This window comes from Crocodylus siamensis, chromosome 2 (genome assembly GCF_052110815.1).
Source record: "Crocodylus siamensis isolate JL-2025a chromosome 2, ASM5211081v1, whole genome shotgun sequence".
NCBI lineage: Eukaryota > Metazoa > Chordata > Crocodylia > Crocodylidae > Crocodylus > Crocodylus siamensis.
This window is the reverse complement of record NC_143396.1, coordinates 217811038-217836802: the sequence shown is the minus strand read 5'-3', so window position 1 is coordinate 217836802 and position 25765 is coordinate 217811038. Positions and strand designations below refer to the sequence as shown.

The 25765-nt window shown below is 47.4% G+C and overlaps 1 protein-coding gene across 7 annotated transcripts in view; it reads right to left on the bottom strand.

Moving 5' to 3' along the window:
- Positions 1 to 25765, bottom strand: part of TSPAN18 (tetraspanin 18) — a 207477-nt gene that overhangs the window by 95298 nt on the left and 86414 nt on the right. The window lies entirely within an intron of this gene.

Genomic DNA, 25765 nt, shown 5'->3' with positions numbered 1-25765 from the left:
GGCATCAGCTGTCGACACCGTCAGTGGGTTCAGGAGCCTTGGCGCAGAACCCGTCCCGCCCCCCACAGCATCCACAACTGATGCCAGTGCCCTCCTGGTGCAGCAGTAGCTCCCACCTGGAGCTTAGAATCAGAACCTGCCAGTGCCATCAGCTGTGGGCCCAGGCAGGAGCTTCTGCTGTGCCAGGCAGGCAGTGGTGGTGTCAGCTGTGGACACCACCAGCAGGTTTTGCTTTGGGGCGCTGAAACCTGATGGCTATGCCTACAGCTGATGCTGCCATTTCCCACTGCACTGGAAGTCCTCATCTGGTCAACATCTGAGTGCTGGGGCTCATAGCAAACTACAGCTCCGGCTGGGTTCTAGAAGGAGGGAAACAGAGAGAAAAAGAGACAGATGTAGCCCTTGACAGGTCACTAAAACGCATTAAGTGGCCCTCCAGCCAAAATAATTGCTCACCCCTGTTATAAGGAGTTGCCTGGCTGGTGAATTCCCTTCCCTGACCTTTGTGCCTCGGGCCAGAATGGAAAGAGGCACTTCTAGTGGAGTGAAAGGAAAGAAAGGTGGATGTGATTAGATCTAAATAGTAGGCTGAACCAGTCACCTGAAAGGTGAGGATGAGAAGTTTAACTTAATGCAGTTGTGAATGGGGCTACTGAGAAAGAGAGTTCTATGGTCAAATTGCAGGGGAAAATGATTTAAGCAGCCATATTTTAGACACACTGGGTGCATCTACATGCATGCTTTCCTGCAGAGTTGACTAAATAGCTCCACAGTAAAGTATCACCATCTACATGTATGCTGGTATGAGGGCACCGTAATATGGATTGGGACAGTACTATCTTACAGTGGATTACTTACTGTAGATGGTAACAGAGGCACCAGGGTGCTAAAGTGCAGGGGCTGCCCTTTTGCCCCAGCCAGCCCCTCCAGCATCTGAAGCCACGACCAAGAGCCTGGGGCTGAACCCGCAGATCCATTGTCAGCCCCCGGGCTGCTCTGCCCCAGCTGAAACTGCTGCAGTCCAGAGTGCACATGCAGACTCTGTGCCCAGGAGCAGCTGGCACCAGCATGAACTGCAGTGAAGTTCATCACATCACCTTAATAGCATGTGTAGATGCACCCACTAGAGCATAGTGACACAGTTATCAGGAAGCTGGAGAGGAAAAAGGCCTGCGATATGGAGAGGAAAAAGGCCTGCGATATGAGCATTCAAAGAAGCTATGGGAAGGCAAGAGATGGTGTGAATTCACACTGTGTCTGCTACTCCACGGTAACTGCCTGCATGCACGCTCTTACCACATAGTAAATTCAGGACAGTTCACATCATTTTCACTGGGATGAGGGCTAACTCACATTTACCATAGGATAACACTGTGCTCAGAAAATTACTGTAGAGTCACTGACCCATCTGTCAGTCAAGGGCCTTTTGGGAGGCAGGAGGTAGAGAGGTAAGTCACCTCGGATCCTGTCACTTCCCCCTTGGTCAGAGAGGGAGGAAGAGCACACGTTGTACACAACAACCATGTATCTGTCCTCCTCTATGAACCAGCACTGTGGCTAGATTTCATTCCTACTGCCAGATGGGATTCAGATATAAAGCTGGCACAACAAGGGCCTATTTCATGTTTACAGAGTTTCTTCTTCTCTCACTTTCCCTTTTCACCTTGCTTCTCTGCTCTCCTCTGACTAAAACAGCTCCAGCATCCCAAATGCCTTCTCTATAGCCTGACTGCGCATCCAACTCTGGGGAATGAGGCTTTCACCTCACAGGAAGCCAGAGTATATAAAACTCGTCTAGGACTTAGAAGAAAAGATAGAATACAGTGTCTTTCTAACAACTACATGAGCTAATCTCTATAAAATACCAAGACGGTGCTACAGCATTGTGTACCAACAATCCCTCCTTCCCTGTTGTGCTCTCCCCATGAGCTGGCTACCATGAGCTAGCACACCGTTTATTTTGCTAGGCAGCAAAATGCAAATGCCATTAGCTTTCAGCAAGCTGGTAAGTGCTACTGTCACGCCAGACCGCGTCAAATTAGATTCTATCATGCACACTGGTATCAGCCTTCCTCCTCATAACACCCTGCCCTTCCCTGGAGAAGTGAATACTTTAGACTGTAAATTTAAACAAATGGAAGTGAAAAATCTGAGACCAGAACTTTGAAGGCTAGGGCCTAAGTTTCAGGTAGCCTGATTTGTGATGCACACTAGGCCTGCACGAAGCAGCAAGTATTCGCTTCAAATTTGGATTTGGCCAGTTCAGAGGGACAGCGATTCAATTTGGAGATTCAAAACACTGTCCTGATTCGATTTGGCTGAACCAGATCCGAAGATTTGCTGCAGCTTTGGAGATTCGGCCACAGACTAAACAGGCAGCAGTCCTCACCATGCTGGACACAGCTGCCTCCAGCTGGTAAGTCTGTTGTGGTGGGTGGAACGGGGAGAGAAGGGGCGCAGAAGAGGGAGGGATCGGGGCTGGGGTTGGGACAAGCTGCCCAGCCGGGGCAGGAGGTGTGGTACTCAGAGAGGAGTGAAGGAGGCGCAGGATGCAGGCATGGCAGCACTTGGAATGGGGGCTATGCCCGGCTGCTGCTTGCCTAGCTGGGGTGGGCAGGATGTAGGCATGGTTCACTCAAGGCAGAAGGGGGCAAGTGGCAGCAGGGCATAGCTCCTACCTCCAGCAGTGCCATGCCCGCATCCTGCACCCTCCTGCCCCAGCTGGGCATGCAGTGGCAGTGCCCGCTCCCCCGCACTGGATGGGCAAGTGGCAGCAGCGCCCACCCGCGCCAGCTGGAAAAGAGGCAGTAATGCCCCACCCCACCGGCTGGGCAAGCGGCAGCAGGGCAGAGCCCCCGCTCCCAGCACTGATGTGGGCATGGCACCGTTGGGAGTGGGGGCTATGCCCTGCTGTCATTTTCCCAAACCGGGTGGAGGGACTGGGGCACTATGCAAGCATGGCTTGCTCCAGGCAGAAGGGGGCAAGTGGCAGCAGGGCATAGCCCATACTCCCAGCACTGCCTCACTTGCTTCAGCACTGGGAGTGGGGTTCTGTCCTGCTGCCGCTTCCCCAGCTGATGTGGGGGTGGGGGGGGCAGGCACTGCCACTGCTTGCCCAGATGGCGTGGGGGAACAGGCACTGCCGCTGTTTCCTAGCCAGCACAGGGGGGTATGAGGGAGGGGCAAAGGGGGGCGGACGCTGCCACCACTTGCTCATCTGGGTCAGGGAAGTGCAGGATGTGGGTGCAGTATTGCTGGGAGTGGGGGCTACATCCTGCTGCCACTTGCCCCCTTCTACCCGGAGACAGCCGCGTCCGCATGCGCCCACCCCCCCAGCTGGGCAAGCGGCAGCAGAGCATAGCCCCCACTCCACGTGCTGCTGCTCCTGCATCCCATACCCCTGCACCCCTCCTCCCCGAGTCCCGCACCCCACTCCCTGGCTGGGCAGCTTGTCCCAGCCCCAATCCCTCCCTCCCCCACTCTCCTTGCCTTCCTCCTCTGCCCACCACTATGGATTTACCAGCTGGAAGCAGCTGTGTCCAGCATGGTGAGGACTGCTGCCTGTTTGGTCTATGGCTGAATCTCCGAAGTGGTGCCAAAGCTTTTCTGAGTTGATTCGGAAGCTTCCAATTCAATTCTGAGCTTTTAATTGGTCTCCTGATTCGATTTGGATTAGGAGATTCAGTTGCCGAATCAGGCCGAATCTCCTCCGAACCTATCTAGCTTTGCACAGCCCTAACATACACATATACCCATCCCATGCAATGCACTTGGTATTCATAAAAACAGTAGCAATCTGGTGGTTAGAACAGAGGGACTAAGCATCAGCAAGACTAGCTTCTATTCCTGGCTGTGACAATGGCTTGCCATGTGATTTTGTGTCACTTAATTAGGGATATATATTCAGGTGAATATGTGCCTTTACATACAGACACATACAAACTTCATCCCTGCACAACAGTGGTTCATGCACCTATGGCTGTTATGTATTCCAAGCTTATGAACCTCTGCAAGTTCTGGTCTACTTAAAGAAAAAGAGTAAGCAGTGGCATAAGTCCTGGTGTTTGCACATACAACATGCCATTGTGCAGTTCTGGACACCACCCATTGGAAATCAATGCCATTAACATTCTAAGTCCTGTTCCTTCAAATAGGCAAGAGAGATGGTTTCCTGGCCCTGGGAGCAACGTTCCCTCTGAGGAGCAGCAGTCTGTGAGTGCACTGCCTCAGTCCAGTGTGGGACACTTACTGAAGGGGGCTGAGGGCTAGGGACCAGAGGCTGGGAGCTGGGGCCAGGGGCCAGAGGCTGGAGCTGAGGCCAGATGCTGGGGGCCGGTGGCTGGAACTGGAAGCTGGGAGCCAGGGGCTGGGACCAGGGGCCAGGGGCTGGGGCTGGGGCTGGGAGCTCGTGGCTGAGGCCAGGAGACAGGGGCCAGAGCTGGGGGCCAGGGGCTGGGAGCCAGGGGCCCCAAGTGCTGGAGCTGAAGGCCAGGGGCTGGGAGCCAGGGGCTCTAGGGCTGGAGCTGGAGGCCAGAGGCTGGGAGCCAGGGGCCCAGGGCTGGAGCCAGAGCCTGGTGCAGGCGCTTCGGCTCCAGGGAAGTGCTCCGCTCCCCTGCATCAGGGCTGGGGAGTGGAGCACTTCCCCGGAGCCAGAGGAGCCCATGCCAGCCACCCGCGCCAGCCTCCATCCCTGCCCTGCCTCACCTCGGGGAGGAGCTGCTGCCTGCCCCAATGAGGCTCTGCTGGCTCCGGGACACTGCTCCGCTCCCGGGTCCTGATGCCACATGCCTCCTCACTCCCCCGAGGCCATGCGGGGGAGGCTGGAGCAGGCGGCTGGTGTGGGCTCTGTCGGCTCTAGGAAAGTGCCGGCATCAGGGCTGGGGAGTGGAGCACTTCCTGGGAGCCGGCGGAGCCTGGGCCAGCCTCTCCTGGTGCGCAGCCTTGAAAAGACTGTGCACGGCCACACTTTTAGTTGTGCATGGCCATGCATGCGCACACCTTAGAGGGAACCTTGCCTGGGAGTATTATATACTTTAATGCATTCATGTCTGTGAAGTGTTTGGTAACCATCAGATGGAAGGTGTCAAATGCCAGCGAACAGACTACCATGAGTCATCAAAAATGATTCAATGACATTTTTTACTAACAACTTTCCTTTCCATTACACAGAAACAGTGCTGCCCTTATAGGCAACAACCATCCACTGCCTGCTTCTGTTTCAACTGGTGCTCCGCTGTAACTCACAATAGCGATCTGTAATATACTTAGGGTCACTAACATTTTATTTTGAGCTTTGGGGATGCATATGCAGGAGAGAGATGAATGTTTGTACCTTCCATCAACTCTAATCATGGAACATTAGAGATGGATGAGGCCTCTCAGGTCACCTAAATCTTCCTACCCAACAAAAGATTCTTCCTTGCATTCCCCTATATTTTGTCCAATCTCTGCTGGAATGATTCAAGCAATGGGATTACCTTTGCTTCACTTGGCAGACTATTGCAAAATCTAATAGATATAAATAATGGTTAAAGTAGATGAGAATGGGAATGAGACAGGAGCCTCTCGCATCACCTCTCAGAGAACAGAAGCTGTGGAGGACCCTAACCAAGCCAAAAAGTGTCCAAGGAAGTTATCTTCTTCCGTCACAACCCCTTAGTTTTAACCCCTGCATGTAAATTGCTCTTCCCTTGGTCATCAAAAGAAGAGGAGGGCTAATGGACTGTGTTTTTTGTGATGAAAAATGAAAGCACAATACTGAACTACTCATGTATGAGTTGCCCAGCATAATACCCATTGCTCTGTGGACATTCCAAATTCCTCTCCATCCGTGTCCTATCTCCCTTCATGTTATATGATAATACATGTCATACCCCCTTGCAATTGTTGTAAAATACAATGTGATTATATACAAAAGACAAATTAAAGACATATCACATGTGTTTCAGAAACGGCAGGAGTTAGGAACCTTGGGAATTAGGAATCTTCCAGTCTTGGCTCTGGATGAGGATAGGTTTCATTGGATATTCTTCCACTTATTCCCTGCTCCAAGCTCCAGTTCCTTCTATACTGCTACCCCTGCCTCCACCTCCATCCTTTCTAGACATCTAGTCAGTCCTAGTCTCTACTCTTCAGTCCTTTCACCCCAGTCTTAGTCTTCTTTCCAAATTGAGAGGCAGTCCCAATCTATCCTCCCCTATGCAAATTAACTCATGTATGGCACTAGCATAGAGCTACACTGCTTTCAGATCAAGAGGCGACCCACCCAGAATAGCGTGGGCATCACTACTCTGCTACGTACCACAGACATGACTTAAGTTTCATTTTCAATCTGTGTCCCTGATTAAGGTACTAGATGTCAGGTCAATTTACTTCGTAGCTTCTCCCCACCATGTTTTTGTCTCAAATTCTGTGCCTTCAAATGTAGCTACAGTAGGCAGGGTATGGGAAGGAAAGTGAGAGGAAACTGGTCTTCCCAAACCAAAATGAATGTAGGTGTCATAGTCCCTGGGCTTTCAACCATGATCCATGGTGCCTGCAGCCAGAGATCCAGGCTGCAGCACCACTTGCAGACTAGCCACATGCTTGCTCCAGCTGAGTTTGGGTCCTCCTATGAGGTTTATAATAGGGGGACAGGTGACTTGGGAGGTTCAATGAGGACCACAAACCCAAGACCCTTCAGGACCTTGTCCCTGCAACAATACTCTTAGTACCCCTGCTGTGGAGCTCTTTGCCTGACTCCTGTATTCCTGCTCCTGTCCTGGACCTCCCAGCTTTAATCCCTCACTACTGTCTTGACTCTGCTGCTGAATCTTTGCTTGTCTCTCTGATGCAAATCTCTGTCTTGCTCCTGTCTCCTCTCTGCCTTGGACCCTCCTGCCCTGCCTTAAGCCTTGTTCCAGCCTTATTTCTGCCTTTGACCCCAATGCCTCACCCCCAGTCCTGCAAATTGGATTCTCTGGCTCATGATCTCTGACCTGGCCCTGAACACAAATCTCAGTCAACTGCTGGCGTGATATACTGGGTTCAGACTAATACCCAGTATTGTGACCTTTGGCTTTGGCTTCTGGACTTACAGTATTGTTCACTCGGTTTCTGAACTCTGAGCCCCCACAGCCAAGTTGTACACATCACAGTAGGTCCTACAGCTTGTAAACCTACAGGCGTCAACAGTATGGAAGCAGATCAATCAAACTCATTAGTCCCTTGCCCTCCCCGGCATCAAAATGCAACATGGCAATGTGTAGGGAACTATCTTTCTCTCTCTACACTCCAATAGTCTGCCCGCCATTCAGCTGCCAATACAGAAACAGGAGGGAAAGCCTATGGATACACACCACAGTGCAGCTTCTTTCTATATACACTCCTCTTTCCTTAGTACCATTACTATTTGTAGGAGAAACTTCAGTATAATCAAGATGCCATGCAAGTGAAGTTATATGTACAATACATCATCGAGGTATACACCTCAGTCTTTGCAGGTCCCAGCTTTGTCTTCGTGCAGGCTAGATCAGTACTGATGTAAGAGTTTTATCTGCATGATTTCCCTGTTCAGCATCTGTTAATCTTGGGATACTGATGAGTACCTTCAATTCCTTTCCAGTGAGATTTACAAGAATGGTTCTCAGGTGCTGCAGGGTGCCACACAATATTAGCATTGTTAGGCATCCAAACAGCTACACATGATTCACAAAATAAACCCACAGTGAGTACAGAGTGTCAAAAATATTTTGACCTGCTGTGGTCTTTCTCAGTTCTTTGCAACTAAAGAATTGCTCTATTATTTTTCCATAGTAAAAAAATGAGTGAAAGCTAAGAACTGGCATTTTCTGAGGGATACCTTGAGTCTAACAAAGGATGATTGAGTCTAAAAAGATTGAGAACCACCAGCCTACAATGATATGCATGGCTGCATAAACCCAGTTAACATTAACAGTGAATGAGAGATTGGATGTGCACACCAAGAAGGGGTCAGGAGGACTTAGGGAAATATTTAAGTTAAGCATTTTGTAAATTCTGAGCAACACCAAACAGATGTAAAGCCATCCAATTTCTTGTTACATTTTACAGCTACCATGATGCAAACCATTGTACATCAAATACGGCAGAGATGCAGCCATGGACTTGGCACTAATTTGACAGATGCTGAGATAAGCTGCCTCAGAAATCAACATCTCAGACCATAACACTGCATGCTAAAAAGGTGTCTGCTGGCTGTTTGATGTGTGTATTTATTTACATAGACAGCTCACCAATAAACTAAAAGGTTGATGAGCGTTTGGTAGACTTGCATTTGTAAGTATGTCATGAAGCACTCTGCATGCAGTGAATCCTCTGCCCAGTGTCAGCAGTTTCCATTTTATCTCCCAGGAGGGGATCAACTGTGTGCCTCAGATATAACTAACCACAGGCTTGGCTCCTCTCCAACAATTTACTAAAAGAACATGAGGTGATGCTTCCAAGTATGGCCCCGCAGTGACACTCTCTCCATGACCACCATCAGCTTCAGGGACCTTGGTGCTTTTGATATAAGCATGAGAAGAGTCCCTCAAAAAGAATTCAAACACAGTTCCCCATGCATAAAAGAAGATCTTCTTTAACAAGAAAGAAAGTTAATTAAGTGGGTAAAATCCCACAGGTTAGAATAGCAGCTGAAGAATCATCTTTCTATCACATTGGTAATGAGGAATAAAAAAAGCTCACATAGACATTAACAGCTTCATATGAGCTCATTGGCATTCCAGATAAGATGCAAGGCTTGGAATTCCCAGCAGTTGTGGATGTAGTCAGAATTACAGACTAGATACAGGGCAAACAACATTTCGCTTAGCTGAGAATGCTGTTGATAGATTGCCCAGAAGACAGAGGTTTATACACCTCTTTCCTGTCATAATTAAACCCATGGAAACTACAGGTTCCAACTTGTTTTGAATTGAAGCTGCAGAGCTGCGTCTGATACCACTCTCAACACAGACAACTCAATTTAAACCAATAATATTATTCTAGGTTGGTGCAAGATGATTGCAAGAAGCAGAATCAGGCCCAAATTCCATTCGGTTTGATTTACTGGAGTAGACAGAGGTCACACTGCAGAAAGTTTTGCTTTTGGCCACCCTTGGATCAAGAGGAATAAAAATTGAGTTAAGAGAGGTTTGGGATTCATAATCTAACAGAGTGAAAGATGTGATGGTTGTGAACAGATGGCCCACAATGTGCATCATACTCAGCCTTCATGCTCAAGTGTGTTGGACAAGTCCACTTACTTTTCTGTACTGCACCTTCCATAATCACCATATGGAGCTGCTATTAACAAGTCAGCATTATTCACTATTGCCTCTCATCTAGGAATATAACTACTTCCAATACTATGGCTATGGGAAAATACCATGTGGTAGCTCAGGCACCATGGAATGGCAAAGGAAAATCTACTAATGGAAGCCACCGCAGTAGTTGCCATCAGAACACAGGAGCAAGATCAATCAGGAAAGGCTATCAGTTCTATTTATAAGCTTTCTCAAACTACTTGTTAAATATATATATTTGTAACAGGGGGCTTCCTTGGGGCCTTTCTACCAATGGCCTGTCCACCTGTTTCTGGACCAACTACCTGCCTCCTCTCCTGCCATGCCTTGATGATATATAATTTTGATCTTAATTAGGCGGAAGGCTGCCCATTTCTTGCCCCGATGCCAGGGACACTATCTGGGGCTCCATTCCTCCCTTACACCACAGCCCAAGCCTCATAGATGGCATCCACAGTTCTTATCATCACCGGCTCCTCACTGGGCCCCAGAATCCTCCAATCTGGACCCCAAATGGATCCCTCTAATCAGGCGGCCCATTACTCCTTCATTCTGGGCTGCCTAGCTCCCTGAACTCTTTCCTCTCTTGGCCGTGGTTCCCCTGGGACCTTTGGCCACACAGGCCCTGGCTTCACCTCCAAGGCCAGTCGGAAACCCCAGACCCTTTGCTCTGGGAATCCCTCACAGGGGGCCCCTGGCCCTTTTGACCATTTTGGTCCTAGCCCCAGCATTGACCAGTTGAGGGTATTCTAAATCAGGCTGCTGAATCTACAGCCCACTTTCTAACCTGGGTCCTCCTTCTTGGCCCTACCATGGGGTAACCCACCTGGTTGTGGAAGCTGGGATTATTAAGGTGCCCCGACCGCCTTTCACCGAGGTGGTAACTGGCTTGGTATTTCCTGGGGACTCCCATACCACTGAGAGCCCCACCAGGCCGCCCACTCCCGGCAGGGTGCAGTTGTAGGTCATGCCCAGGACCAGGAGCCTCCAAACCATCCCCTACAGCTCCTGCCCTTACCTCTGGGATGCTGCATTCCTCCTTGCTGCCAGGTGATGTTTCTGCCTGGCCTGCCAGCAGCAAACTGCTGTGTTTATATAGACAGTCAGAGATCTAAAATGGCCACTGAAATCAAGCACCTCCTGGCTGCTTGGCTCAGACCTTTTAGTGGCAGGCACCAACAGTGCCCTGCCACAATATTTTAAGAACATCTTGGCTGTTCCAGGTCACTAAAACAAAGGAGTTTCGAAGTACATTCTGCAACATTTCCCGTTAACCCCATTTCTTCAAAAAAGGGTCCTCACAGACCTTCCTTTCTTATCGTTACTACCTCCATTACACTAGTACTTTAGGGCTCCACATTACTAGATACATTACAATACATCATAAGAGAAGACATGTCTGCACCACTTCCACAGAGTTCCTGAATGCACCACCAAGAAGCATGGCCCTGCCCACCTGCTCCTATTGTGTGGGTGTGTCTGTATGTGCATTGGATCCAGGAGCGGTTTACTCATGAGTAAAAGCTCCTGGGCAGGCATCTAATGGCAGCAAACTGTTCTCACTTCCTGGGGCCCTGCAATGGGCCCCGGCCACCATGCGGGGAGTTCAAAGTTCCCTCTGGGTACTAGGCCCAGGGGCTGGCAGGGGATGCTGGACTAGGAGATAGCTGTCTCCTGGCCAATGCTGGAACACTATTCCCTGCCCCTGGGGGGGTGCCTGTTGCTGAAGCAGAGACAATGTCTTGCTTCAGCAGCAGGGAGCTCCCAGTCCTGGCTCCTTGATAGAGGTAGGGGACTTGAAAAGAGCTACAAGGAAGGGGCAGCCCAGCTCCCTGATGCAATCCACCAGTGGGGCAGCTAGCAGTGAGCTCCTGGCTGGGTGGGTAAACAGGCTTGGAGCTCCCTGCTGTCAAGGGCGCGGGGCATAGTTCCTACCCAGGCTCCAGTGGTGGAGCCTGCCCTGGCAGTAGGTAGCTCCTGGGGAAGGGAGCAATCTCTTAGCCCCTGGTGGCCAGCTGACTGGCAGCAGAGTTTCTCCTAGTCAGGCGTCTACACAAGCAGTACTGCACAGTTGGTAATTGCAAGTAAGTTTGCTACTTGCATTTGCAGATAGCAAATTTACTCATGATTAGCAAGGTTTACTGCTCCACAGTAAGCATGTGCACATGTAGATGCACAAGCTTACTGCACAGTAAACTACATTACTTGGCAACAAAGCATCTTATGTAAATGCATCCTGTATATAGCAAATGTGGAAACAAGACAGTGAAGCTGCCCCCCAGCTATGCTCAAACACACATGAAACAGAGTGCTCAAGAACAGCAGTGGGAAGCGGAGTGGCTGCTCCCAAACGAAGCTCTGTTGCTTCATCTCCATGTTTAATGAATGCAAGGCAGAAGAATATGGGTGGGACTGTGCTTCTCAGCAATGCTTGCAAGAAAGCAACAGAAGCAGTATGGATACGCCCAGAGTATCCCTGCTCCAAGGATCTCACAGTCCGAACAGACAAAGTATGGGAGAAAGTAACTACTAATATCCCCATGTCAAAGATGGAAAATGGAACTATATCAAGTGATTAAGTGATACACAGGGTGGCTGTGGCAAAGAGAGGAAATGAATGAATTTTTTTCATCACAAAAGGATTTTTCCCATTCTCTCTCAGAGTTTTTATTAGTCATGAATTTATGTTCTATAATTAATTATAAAAGCCCATACTCAGAAATCCAATCATAAACTCCATTGACAATTTAATGTACAAAGAATTCCCAGCTGGCAGCCAGAAATCTCCCCATGGAAACCAATTCTTATGTCATCTGCAAAGCAAACACTTCTTGCATATGATACAGGTTTTTATATGTTTAATTGCAGGGCACTCTGCTGACCCCGGCAATGAAAACTGTGTTGCACTGCATGTATTCCTGAAGCAGATGTTTCATGTATTACCTGTGTGTTATCAATCAACACAGTTAATATCCCTACCAGATGAGATAATTATTTTGCAATTACATTGAAACAAAAGATATCGCTAATTACCCAGGCATGCCAAAGGGTAGGGATAATGGAATATTTTCCCACCATCTCTGCTTGTCATTAATCTGAATGCCCTTCCAGCCCAAAACCTATTGGAAAAAAGAAACTGACAGTGTTTCCCAAGTGATGCGATTAAAATTATCTACTCTGAGGGAACAGGTTGCCTAACAAAAGCATCTGCATTATTAATAGCAATTTCCATTCATTTTCCATTTTTTTCTTTTAACTAGCATCACAGTTTCTTCCACTTCCTTAGTTTTCCTCTGCCTGAGACATCTGAACTGTACAAAGAACAAGCTTTAGCGTAACACTTTTTAAAGTTATTCCCTCTGGTTTGACTCAGAAGCTGGGATTTGTGTCAGCTCAAACTGTTAATTTAGATTTGCTGTTGCTTTTCCCTTCCCTTGTGGCAGGTACAGGGTGCTCCGTGGGATTATGAGACAGAGCCCTAGTGCTTTCACATTCAAAGCTGTCACTCTATTAGCTCTGATAATCCAGCTGTTTTGTATCACTTGTTTTCTTGGGTCGTCTGCTCGCATCTTGCTTCTCCTTCCTCACGTTCACCCGAGCAGACACACTTTAATGATGCCTCTTGACACCTTCAGGCAGGATTTTTCAAGAATTACAGAAGCATCAGAAGACAAATCGAGTTCCAGGCAGTATGTACAACAGAGATGCAAGGCTGCACTGCAAGCGATTTAAGCATCCAGTGGCAGAGAGCGTATTTTGGCAAAGTCCCGATTTCCCTTTTGAAAACTTAGTGCTTCTCCCATTATAGACCCTAGGGTTTCTCTGGCCTGACTTTTAGTTGTTTTTATTTCAGAGCTTAAAGAGATTTCCAAGTAAAAGAAACTAGTATGCAAGTGGGCATTTTACAGTCTTGTACCTCTCCTCAATTCTCCCTTGGAATGCATGGTTAATACTTTATAGCTGATATCTCTGGTTTCTATCTATTGCAGATCCCTGTCCTTTATGTAAACTCCAGTCCTTTCTACAAACACAAAATTTCTCTTAAGGCCCGATTATTTTTCTTTAAAAGAAGACAAAGAAATAATAATTTTAAAGGACTTAGCAGTGATATTTCAAGAGAGAAAAGTGCACATACAAACCCATAACCAAATGGTAGAGGCCAAGGAGAGAGCCACAGGCAGACATCTATGGAAAAACATTTACAATGCTGTTCCATTGTCCTCTAGAAATGAAGAGTCAAAGCTTGTGAAATTTCATTCCCATCCCTCCAACTCAATCTAAACCCTTATGACCACAATAACAAAGCTATTACATATTGTGTGTCTTGGCATTTTCATCATGTTCCAAACAGCTAGCACTGGGCTCAAAGGTTTCAGCACAAAGGTTTCACGGCTTCAGACTAATGAATTCTGCAATAAGTGCATGAAATGAGATTGCTGAGTGCAAAGGAAAAAGAAAAATTATTTCTTAAGGCAGAAAAAACTGCCCCACCCTCTGCATTTATTTACTTAGCATATCAAGATCATTATAGCTTTGTCTTCACAAACAAACTACTACAAAAGGTTATCATGTCACATTCAAACAACAGAAGTCACCCCAAAATTATTTGGGAAGGGCACTGCGTAAATAAGATTCCCAGTATAATTTCTGGTGAAATTAAACAGATTACAGCAGTTTTATGCTAAAGCTAGCTTTAAGTGCCATTATATGCCTCTTAAAAGGCACTTATGCTGCCTTTTAAATATCTACATCACTAAACACAATCCTATTTCACCCACTGAAACAGTCACCAAGTCTCTAACATGTTTCCTTACACATCTCCATTTTGACTTTCTAAGCATGCCTAGGAGTGTTCCATTATGGCATCTTCCTTCCTTTATGTTTCTGTCCTCTGGGAATGTCTACAGTCCCTGGAATCTTAACTGGAACACCACCATGACTATTTGACATGGGCCAGAAAGGAGTAGAAGGAAGTTGCGTCCTTCTTCTCTATTTAGACATCTCTGTCAAAGTGAGCTGGATCCCTATGGTTAGGGACAGACATTACGCACAAACCGGTTTAAGTGATGAGAAACTGGTTTAAACCTGTAACAAAACAGATGTCCAGTGCATGTAAGCCAGTTTGAGATAAACTTGGTTGAATGTAGTATCAGACTTAAGTGATTTAAGTTAAACCAGAGCCCCCCCCCCAGCATCTTGGCATGCACTTTGAGCTGGGCTCTCTGCTCCAGCAGAGCACAGCTGGCCCTCCCCCTCTGCTCTCTACCTTGAGTAGAGGCAGGGACCTGGCGAGACACGGTCTGCCATGACCCCATTAAAGCAAAGTGGGATGGGAGGGGTGCTAATCTTTCCCTCTTTCCCCTCCTGCCCCTTCACTGCAGCCAGGGTCTGCCCGTCTGCCCAGGAGTGGCAGAGGCAAAGAGGTCAGTCATGTCTGGCAGACTCTGGATGCGGTCCTGGAAGCAGAAGGGACAGAGGGAGATGCGGTTCTGGAAGCAGAAGGGACAGAGGGAGGAATTAACCCCATCCCTGGACCCTTCACCTTAACGGGGCCATGCTAGTGTGACATCTTGCCACATCCCACTACTGGAGCAGCGAGGGGATGGAGAAGGGCAGCAGCCTCTGTCAGACTGTCCAGGAAGGGGTTTACTCCCCCACTCCCTTCCCTGTCTCACTGACAGGGATCGCAGCTGTCCCAGCATGGCTCCATTAAGACTAAGATGGCAGGGACAGGGTTAATTCCTTCCTGCAAGGGTGGGGGTAGACTGCAGCTAGGGAGGAGCAGCCTCCCCTCCTCCCTGCCCCCACCCAAGTTGGTGCAGTGGGGAGGGGGCTTTGTGCAGGGCTTCCCAGCCCCGGAGGGGGACTCTTCCCCCTCTCCTGCAGGGTGGGGGGGACTTTTCCCTCTTCTCTTTCTCCCTCCTCCCTTCCCCCCACCACCACCATAGGGCTTGGAGGGGGGCTCTGTGCAGGGCTGCCCAGCCCCAGAGAGGGAGTCTTTCTCCTGCTCCTCCCCCCTCCCCGCCCCAGGAGGGGGCTCTGTTTGGTGCTTGAGGGGGACTTTTCCCCCTCTTCCTCCTTCATCCCCCTCCACCACAGGGTGGGGAGGGGGAGACTCTGCAGAGCTGGCTGGCGTAGCCCAGCCCAGCCTGGGTGCGCAGTGTGGCTGTCACTGAGCCGCAGCCCCTGGGGGTGGCCCTACCCTCACAGCCGAGCCCAGCTGAGCCCTGGACAAGGAAGCCCCATGGCTGGGCTGGGCTGGGCTTGGCCACTGGAGTAGGACTACCCCTGGTGGTGGCAGCTCAGTGATGGGGACACTGATCTCTGTTAGCAGTACAGCCTAGCCTGGCGTGCTCAGGTGGCATCTGGCCAGGCAGTGGCCTACCAGGGCTGGCTCGGAGGCAGCAGTGGGCCCAGAGCTCAGCAGCTGACTGCTGCAAGGGGGAGGTCACTGTGCATCCACGTGACCCCATGGCGCCCCCGAGCTGGGCTGAGTAGGTTGCTGCCCAGCTAGCCACTGCTTGTGTAGGCCAGGACTGGCTACACTGCTGACAAAGCTCAGCATCCCCATCACTGAGCTGCCACCACCAGGATGAGTTATTTTCAGTGAATCCAGAATTGCAGTCCATTTCTTAACAAGCCTGTTTGGATGGAGCCCATGGTTTTCAGGCCTCCCAGATATAAGCCCATATTCATTATGGCTTATCCAAACACACTGATAGCTAAAAGGGGTGAACTAACACAACGGAGTAAAACTAGGGGTGCACCGATAGAGATTTTGGGGGCCGATACCGATACCCAATATTTAAGGAGGCATATCGGCCAATACGGATCTGATTTCTGATACAGCTGCCTCCAGCTGGTAAGTCCATGTGGTTGGAAGGGTCATGGGGAGAGGGGGCAAATAAATGGCCCACGCGGTAAAGAAGGGGGCAGGGCGGGGCAGGCACTGCCCAGCCAGGGCTGGGCACAGTGCAGGATGAACCCGTGGGCTCGTTTGGGGGGGGCGGGGAGGGCAGCTTCCGTCGCTGCTCACACCCTGGCAGGGCACTGGTGGGTGTATGCCCCTGGCTTGGCACAGAGTAGTGTGGGGCAGGCAGGCTGCCGTTGTGTGGCTGTTCTCGCCAGGGGCTGGGCTCAGAGCAGGTACTGGCAGCACTGGGAGGGAGCTGCAGCCACCCCAAATTTCACCACAGTTCCACCCCCAGCACTACAGCTGCCAGCCACCTGCCCCGGCTCTTCCCAGTGCATGGGTGCAGGTGGGGCATTGAGCCAGGGCTGCACCAGGTGTCTGGTGGCAGCGGCACTAGGAGTGGAGCTGTGGCAAAATTTTGGGTGGCTGCATCTCCCTACCAGTGCAGCTGGTGCCCGCACCAATCTCAGCCCCCGGTGAGAAGAGTCCTGCGTAGCTCTGGCTCCAGCCTGCAGCCTGCCCACCCGGCCCCAGCCCACACAGGTTCAGGGGCACACAACGCCCCCATACCCTCCCAGGGTGCAAGCAGCAGTGGGAACCACCTCCCCTCGCCCCAAGCCGCACCTCCATCCTGCACCTGCCCCACCCCTGGTAGGCAGTGCCTGCTCCTGCCCCCTTCTTCACCGTGATGAGCGTTGATCTACCTACCCCCCACGGGACGCACTTCCCTTGCACCACACGGACTTACCAGCTAGAAGCTGCCCTCCACACTGCCTGCTCTGCTCCTCACTGCCTGAGTGCTGTGCTGCAGTTGCGCACATGCATGCCATTTATCAGCCAAATTATCGGTCCCATTGGGCCGATTTCTGATACAGCCAATTTTCTTTATATCGGTACTGATCTGATATCGGACCGACGCATCGGTGCACCTGTCAATAAATAATGCACAATGAAGCGGACAGCCTGAGGAAGGACTCTTAGTTAACACAACAGCAGAGAACAGAAACATCCCATTTGTTCCTACTATTAAACCAAAAAAGAAATAATCTACAAGAGACAAATGACTTTTATGACCCCACAGCTTTTAAAAAAGGTGTAATAGTTGCCTAACACTTAAATCCTTAAGGACACAGCAAATATAACTGCTAGGGTTTTGGAACACAAGCGTAGGAAATGACTGAGTCTATTCATTGGACCAAATAAACACTTAACTACCAATAAACCTATTAGCAACCACCACATCTGGCGAAGAGAGATGAGGTCATATTTTTCTCAGCTAACGCTCAGTTGTGAAGCACCTTATCGCAGCTTTGTGCAATATGGCATTTAGTGAAATTGAAGCACACAAAAAAAGGATAGGGAGCAGGGAAAGAGACTTTATTTCTCCTTGGTTATTTTCTTATGGCAGTGTTTGAGAGGCATCTGCCAGTTCTCAATACCAGGGTGTTTCCCATTCTCAAATGTTTTTCATTTGTTTTTCTTTCCAATCCACCCCATAGTTTGTGGTTTTGTCCATCTTTGTTCAATAGCTTCAAACAACTAGTATTCACGAGAAAGCAGAAGATCACCAGACACTAGAAAGCCTGAAGTTGGTCAGCTGGTAAGTGTTGCATAATTAATAATAAAATATATACACACCACAGCATGTCTCTCAGAAGATTTCAAAGCACTTGTCAAAGCTGGACAAATACAATTACCCCATTTTTTATAACAGGAGGAACTTAAGAGTCATCTTGCTTAAGGTCACAAAATATGCCTCTTTTGAACAAATTATTAAAACAAGAGAAACAGCTTTCTGGGACAAAGATGTTGCAGTGACACAGGAAGGGAGTAATGCATGCAAACCTTTTGGAGGTTGATACGTTTTGGCTAGTGAGAAGCAGTGCAAAGAAGCAGTGCATAGAAAAGGTGCAGAAATAGCTACAAGGAAGTATGGGAATAGTCGGTAGAACTCCTTTTGGCTGTGTTATGGGACCCCATGGAACACTGCTCAGAAAGTGAAACTTTTTGACCTGTACTTTCAAGAGCAGCTAGTGATTTCAGTACTTTTGTTTATGGGTGCCCAACCAGAGACACCTTAAAGATCTGTGACCTTTAGATAGGCATTAAGAACTTTCTAAGAGTCAAGCCCGTCCAAAATATCTCAAGTTAGATACACAAAACTTGAGGAACCCAAAATTATTAAACATTTTGGAAAATGTAGGTGCTTTATCTTCCTAATCTACTTCACACTTTCAAATACTCTCCACAACAAAACAAGTATAGTATTGCATTACCTAGATTACAAAATTACAAAAAGTGAGCAAAATGCTGGCTTGCATCCATAGATGCTTCTCAAGCAGATCCCAGGACATCATTCTCCCGCTGTACTCGGCCTTGCTGAGGCCACAGCTGGAGTACTGCATCCAGTTTTGGGCTCCACAATTCAAAAGGGACGTGGAGAAGCTTGAGAGGGTGCAGAGGAGAGCCACGCATATGATCAGAGGTCAGGAAAATAGACCTTATGATGAGAGGCTAAGAGCAATGGGGCTATATAGCCTGGAAAAGCGCAGGCTCAGGGGTGATCTGATGGCCACCTATAAGTTTATCGGGGTACTCATCATGATCTGGGGGAACGTCTGTTCACCAGAGCGCCCCAAGGGATGACAAGAGCAAATGGTCACAAACTCCATTGTAACCGGTTCAGGCTGGACATAAGAAAGACCTTCTTCACTGTCTGAGCCCCCAAGGTTTGGAATAGACTGCCACTGGAAGCAGTTCAAGCACCCACTTTGAACACCTTCAAGACACATTTGGATGCTTATCTTGCTGGGATCCTATGATCCCTGCTGACTTCCTGCCCCTGGGGCGGGGGGCTGGACTCAATGATCCTCTGGGGGTCCCTTCCAGCCCAAATGTCTATGAACTCTATGAAAATTTAAGCTTGGATTCTTCCCTTTCTCTGTGCTTGTAGTACTTGCCCCTGATGCCTAGACTATATGCACTGGTTTATTATTATAGGGCCACTCCTCGGATGTGAAACTGTATACCTTATTTTGTTAATACAGAGCTTCCTGAAAGAATGAGAAATGGAAAAATGTCTGCAAGAATTTTGCAAACCTGACTGGAGAAGGGCGTGAACCAAAATGAGCCTATTGGCCTTAAAACTAACAACTAAAAGGAGCTTTTAAGAGACCATTTCTCTTGACTAAGCCATTCCACAAGGGTATACAGCAGACTGAATGCAGCTATTAAGGCAGGGTTTGAATTCTACAAGCCACAAAAGGAAAGAGCTATCAATTGCATGAGGAACTCACTATTGAGTTATTTCTTTTGGACACATACAGAAACCAGGCTCCCAACAATATCAGAGAAATTATGGTTCAACCACTAAGAGAATTACTTGCTTTAAAGAGCATCCATTCTCAATGAAACTGGGTCTTTGAAAGATCTTTGAACATGGTTCCCAGCTGCAATAAGTTCAGCAGCATTCTTCCAGAGGGGAAACCTTTCTCCCTTTTGGCTTACCTGGTAAAAATTGCTTCCTACAGCCCATGCTTAGTTAAGTCAGCTCAAATGTCACCAGTTGGCAAGATACAAGCCTGTGGACAGCTAAAGTAAGGATCATAACAAAATATTTTTTTTACCATCTTTGAAGCATTCTCTGGCATGTGAGAAAGCAGCCTAGGAACAAGGAGAAGGGATAAGACTTTACAAGGCTTATGGGAAGCTCACTCTTTTGCATTTATGCAGTTAACTCATACTGTAGACCCAAATCCAGCAATAAATGGTTTAAGTCATTGCAAATTTGAATGCACAAGCTACTTGGATAAAAGAACTTATGCAGCTTATGTGCATCTAACTAGAGAATCAGGCAACTTCTATCAGATGGCATCAGCAACTCTGAGTTCCATGAAAAGATGGAAATGGCATGGACATGGCCTACTATTAAGTACGTCCTACCATGTACTCACCAGAATTTCAGGGATAGGGCAGATACATGAAATTCAGTTTTGTCTCAGAGATACCAAAACAGGAGTTAGGGAGAGTTTAGATATACACGCCAAAGAAGGATTCAATTTCTTCCAAGAGCCAGGAAACCTATAGGCACCCAAATTCATGTATCATTCCATTTCGGACTGCAAAATACCTTAGATGCCTATATTTAGGCTTCTGAGCACAGTCAGATGCAATCCATTTTGATCACTTAGGCAGCCACAGCCTAAAGCTGGTAAAATCCAGTTTGGTACTGGAGAATATCACATAACTCCCCAAAGAGATCTGATTGGCAAGATGAGCACAAAGCAAGCCCAATTTGTGTTAACTGCATTGAATTCAGCCTGTCATGGGGTGATGGTGATTCCTCCTGCCCAAGTTATCTGCTTTTTTAACCAAAGGCTAATATAAAAGGGACACAGAACCAGAAGCAGGGATCAAAACTCAGATCTCCCCACACCTTGGGGAATGCTGTAACCACTGGGTTTTACAGCAGATTTTGTCATACTTGCTCTCCTTCTCTTGCATTCCTCATTCAGATTCAACAGGAGGGTTACAGGATGTTTTCCCCCAACTGATTTCATAGTGTGATGGTTATAGCTTTCTCTTTGTGAATTTAAATTCCCTCAAGCTAAGGAGGGGCTAGAACCAGGACTCCTACTTCCTTAGTGAATGTTCTAATTATTAGGTTCTTGAGCAAAACATGGGTCTCCTTGCCCCTACCACAAGCCAATAAGCAAAGCACTTACCCTCATAAAGTGTGATAAATTATTTTGGATCAAAGGACTGCAAGCCAACAAAATGCCTAAAGTGCAGTCTGAGTCAGCCACTTCATCTCCTGAGTTTGGCAAGAGCTCAGATGCACCCTGATGTTTATCTACACGTGCTATTAGCAGGAAGCAATAAACTCCGGCGCATATCATGCCAAAGTTTATTGGTCCTGGGCACCGCATTTACACATGCACCCAGGACTGCAGCACACTGAATTAGGTAGGAACAGGCCTGGATGGCAGGGGGTTTGGGGTGAGGGGTCAGCCTGTGAGCCTGGGACTGCTTTGATCCAGTGCAACACGCTCTGGAGAGGCTGGCAGGGAACAAGGGTGCTTCAGTGTGGGGCTAGCCACCAGGCAGCCCCTGCACTGAAGCACCCTTCTGCCCCAGCCAACCCCGTCAGTGTCTACACATGCACTGCTGTTCACTAAAGAACACTGCCATAAGATAATACTTGTGTTTACAAGTACTAACATATGGCAGAGTTCATTAGTTTACTGTGCTCTAGTAGGGGCGCACATGTAGATACTGAGACTTTACTGTGGAGCTAATTAGTCAGCTCTGCAGTAAACGTCCCATGTAGATGTGCAAACTCTTTCCAACTTTAGGTCCTTTGGAGGTTCCTACCAACTGCACAGTCTTGGTAGAGAGTGCCTAGCCTGGTCAAATTGGATCAAGTTTCAGAGGCACCTAAATTTCTCCACTGACTGTAAGATGTTCTATACAATGGATGTGCAGTTTTGGAATGCATTCCCTGACCTCACTGGCCTCTAAGTAAAAGGAAATTACCTTTTGAGGAGCAAGACACAAATTAATGATTAGGCTGGTGTTCTGTTGTTCCACCCTCTCCAGCTTACTATTCTCCAGTTCTGGGGAGGCTGCTTTAATTCAATGTTTTATTGTTATTCTTTGTTACTATCGTAAGATCAAAATTTGATATCACACATTTTGTGTATTTAAAAACATTTATTGTGATGAATCATGTAAAAGCAATTAGTATGTCAGCAGGAGTAATATCAACTCTATGGTCTTAGCCTTGATCTTAGGTTACAGGAGATGAGCTAGATTTGAAAAATGGAAGCATTTAATGTATATTGCCCAGAAGACAATCATTTATAAATTTATTAGCAAAATCAGGCATATATCTTGTTCACATAATCAAGACATTTACAGGCATGTCATTAAAGAAAGGGCTTTAATGATTACTGGTAAAAAGATGACCAAACACAGTAAATCTCTTTAAAAACAAAAAAGCATGACTATTTGCTCAAATGTTAAGTTCAAATTCGCTTCAAATTTGCTTTTTGTCCATTGTGTGTTCACTTCCTATAGATATTCTAACAACTGAGGTTACCAATGGGATCTGAAACAATTATTTTTGAAGAAAAATGGGAAGCTATCCACAGAATGTAAATTTGAACTTAAATGCAAATATTCATGTTGAAAATGGGAACCCAAGAATTATGCTCATCTTATCAAGAATCAGAAATAGTATCAAGTAACCTACATGTCAAAATGAAGGCTGAATGATGTAGAAGGACTTTCACATACCAGCTACTGAATATCAACAATGAGCAGGCTATAAACAAGAAGCCAAAATTAACCAAAGAAGTTACTCTGTGAATAATTGCAGCTAATACAGCTGAAAAACAAATGCGTAAACTATTCATAGACAATTTCCCAACAGGCAAAAAAATAAGGAAAAATACATTAAATGTATTTTTGCTGAAAAATATTCATCATGTTTACTAAAAACATGTATAAATCTTCATGCAGAGACAAAAGTAATCGAATGAGGGCATAGGAAGGCATTTTTTCCCCTAATTCAACACACAGGTGTATTATTGTGACACTTTTATTGTATTTGTCTCTCTGAAATAACAGATGGAAGTGAATGATGGAGTGAATGACGGATTTGATGGAGAAGTCATCTGATCCTTTCTAGCAAAGTATTAGCAGCCACTGACATTAAACAAAACAAAACAAAAAATGTACCCACAAGCTTTAATGTGATAATGCTCCTCATTAGCTTTCCTATATATGCAGGGGAAAGTGCCAAGGACTACTTTCATTCTTCTCATCCACAGAAGAACAAGAAAACCCTTAAATTCACTGCAATGATCTTTTATTTGTTTTTTTTGCTTTGAATGTCAAAGGAACTCTGATTTGGGGTTTCTAATCAGCTAATTTGTCCAAGCTAAGGAAAAACCCCAGAAAGGCCAGATTTTTTCACATCACAAGACTAGTCCCACTAAAATTAGTGGGGTCATTTGTAAGATTTACAGGACTTGGGCCCAAATTTGAACATAGTTCTTTGGGGAGAGGCCAGTGCCTAAATAAATTACATTTGCATTTTCCTGCACAGAGGGGTAAAGTAGCTTATTTGCTCTTCCTACCAAGACACAGGATGAAGAGAGAGAAAATATTTTAGGACCTTGTTATATGGTATGTTGGGGTGGCTTCTGGAGCTCTAAACCCCTGCATTGGCTGCATGTTAACACCTTTAAGAGGCTTAAAGTGCTCATTATTCAGCTTAACTTTTTGCCAGTCCAGGGCAGGATTCTCTCTCATCTGACTAATTTGTGTCTTATTCCAATAAGTTGTGGCCACTCTCTATAGCTGTTTCACCCAAGCTGAAGTCATCCAGAATCCTGGGATGCAGTGGCCCTTCCTGAGTCAGGTCAAACATGGACATCAGAGCACAGCAGGGCCGGGCACAGTGCCTCGTCCCCCAGGGACGTTGGGCAGAGTAACCACCCCAGTTCCAGAGGACCCAGTGGCCACAGCATCTCCTGCTGCCCCCCAGATAGCTCACTGCTCCCACTGGCAGTAGCACTGGGAGGGGAGGGGGCGGAGGGAGGGTGTTGCACATGTTCTGGAGGAAAAAAGGATTGAGCCCCTTGCAGCTCAGGCGGCACTCAGCACCTCATTTCCCCCCCACCCCCATGTTGCCATCAACCAGGCTGCTGGCTGGCCGGGGACCACCTGAGCTCTGAGGGACCCAGCTCTTTTCAGAGCTCAGACAGTGCCCAGCAGGCCAAAGAGGCACAGGGGGCGGGGCTCAAAGAGTAAAATTATCCATCCCTTTGGAGCTCAAGCAGCAAGCTGGTCTGGGTGGTTTTAAAGCACTGTGGTCTCTGGCCGCTCTGGGGCTGTGGCACTTGCTCTGTCCTGTGGGAGCTGCGGCCCAGTCCTGTCCCTGCTTACCAAGTGGCAAGTCACGGCTGTGCAGGTGAAGGACAGCCAGAACCAGTTTTCCACCTTAAGGTGTGACAGCTTCACTAAGATGAACAACACTAAGCCAATTAACGCTTGTTCAGCTTATACTGTAAGGTGCAACAAGGCCCTCAGAAAGCAAAATCCAAAGTAAGGATCGTCAGGAACATGCTATCAAAATCAATCTACAGAAAAAGCTCTGTTATCCAGCACCCGTGGGGAATGGGGGTGCCGGATAACCAAATATGCCGGTTACCTGAGAGGCATCTTTCCCTGGTCGGGCCACTGTCCCTCCCGCTGCATCCAGTGCACCAGGCTTTTACTCCCTGCCACCAGTGTGCCAGGGGACAGGGAGGGGGGCCCCGCACAGGCATTGGTGGGACTCGGCAAAACCGGAAGCAGGACTTTCAGATTCACTTTTGCCGCGTTGATTGGCATGCCAGTTAATAAAGTGCTGGATAACACAGCTTTTACTGTATGACATCAATGAAGCCTGTACTTGATGCTTTCTTGGATTTCTGTTTCATAAGGAAAAATATAGTTCATGTGACTCAAGAACTGGCAGCCCCGCACTATGGTGATAAAATTTGGTAAGATACAGTGATAAGATTTCCTCAGGGAGAACCAGAAGTTGTACAACATTTTCAGAAGGGTCCTGGGCTGGAGAACAAGTCCTCAGAAACCAAAGCATCGGACTTCCCTAGAGCTGCTCCTGCACTATGTATATGGCAAGGGCTGAGTGGCTGTGCAACATTTGATAATAATTGAATGGTTCTGCCTTTATCATAGACTCTGGGCTTTGTTCTCTTTGTGAATTACTTTGTTTCCAATAAGGCTGAAGAGTGGTAGGTGATTTGCATACTTTGTTTTCAGTTTTAAAGGTTTTTATTCCCCAGTCTCACTGAAATTACATCCCCATGCTGAGGGGTTGATGAGCAGCAGTCTAATTGGCTGAACAAACAACCTTGCTTTCGTTTACATGGACAGGAGCCGAAGGAAAAATGCAGTACTTCCATTTCCTACTTTTGAACTTAGGCTGGTTGGAGCAGTTTGTACAGAGTCGCACGTCTTCCCACATATGGGCAACCAGCAGTTGGAAGATCCACCTAAAAGGCTCTCACTCTGTTTCTGTTTCACCTCAGCAGCGTGATGTCTCATCTGTATAATCTGCCATAAATTACACTTCTAGGGAATATTAATTACTGTGAGCCTTACATGTACCATCTGTATATTGTAACAGCTCTTTTAAAATTAGAGTCACATAATAGCCATGCCTGCACTAGACTTGGCACAAGACTAGTTTAGAAACTTGTTCTTGGATCTCACTCCATAAGTAGAGGCGCTGGCCAGGAAACCTCAGCACTTAGTTTCTCCTCATTAACTCCTTCTTGTTTTAGTCATCCTTGGTACCCTATCCCAACCTGCATAAGATTCATTCAATGGTAACTACGATAAAAGGGGTAGATTAGGCCTCACTCTGAGACATCCGCATAGTATAATGAAGCATGCAAACAAGACTAATGCCTTTGGAATTGAAAGAGAGGGGGAAGGTAATTGAAAAAGACAGGAAAGTGGCCACGAATATATT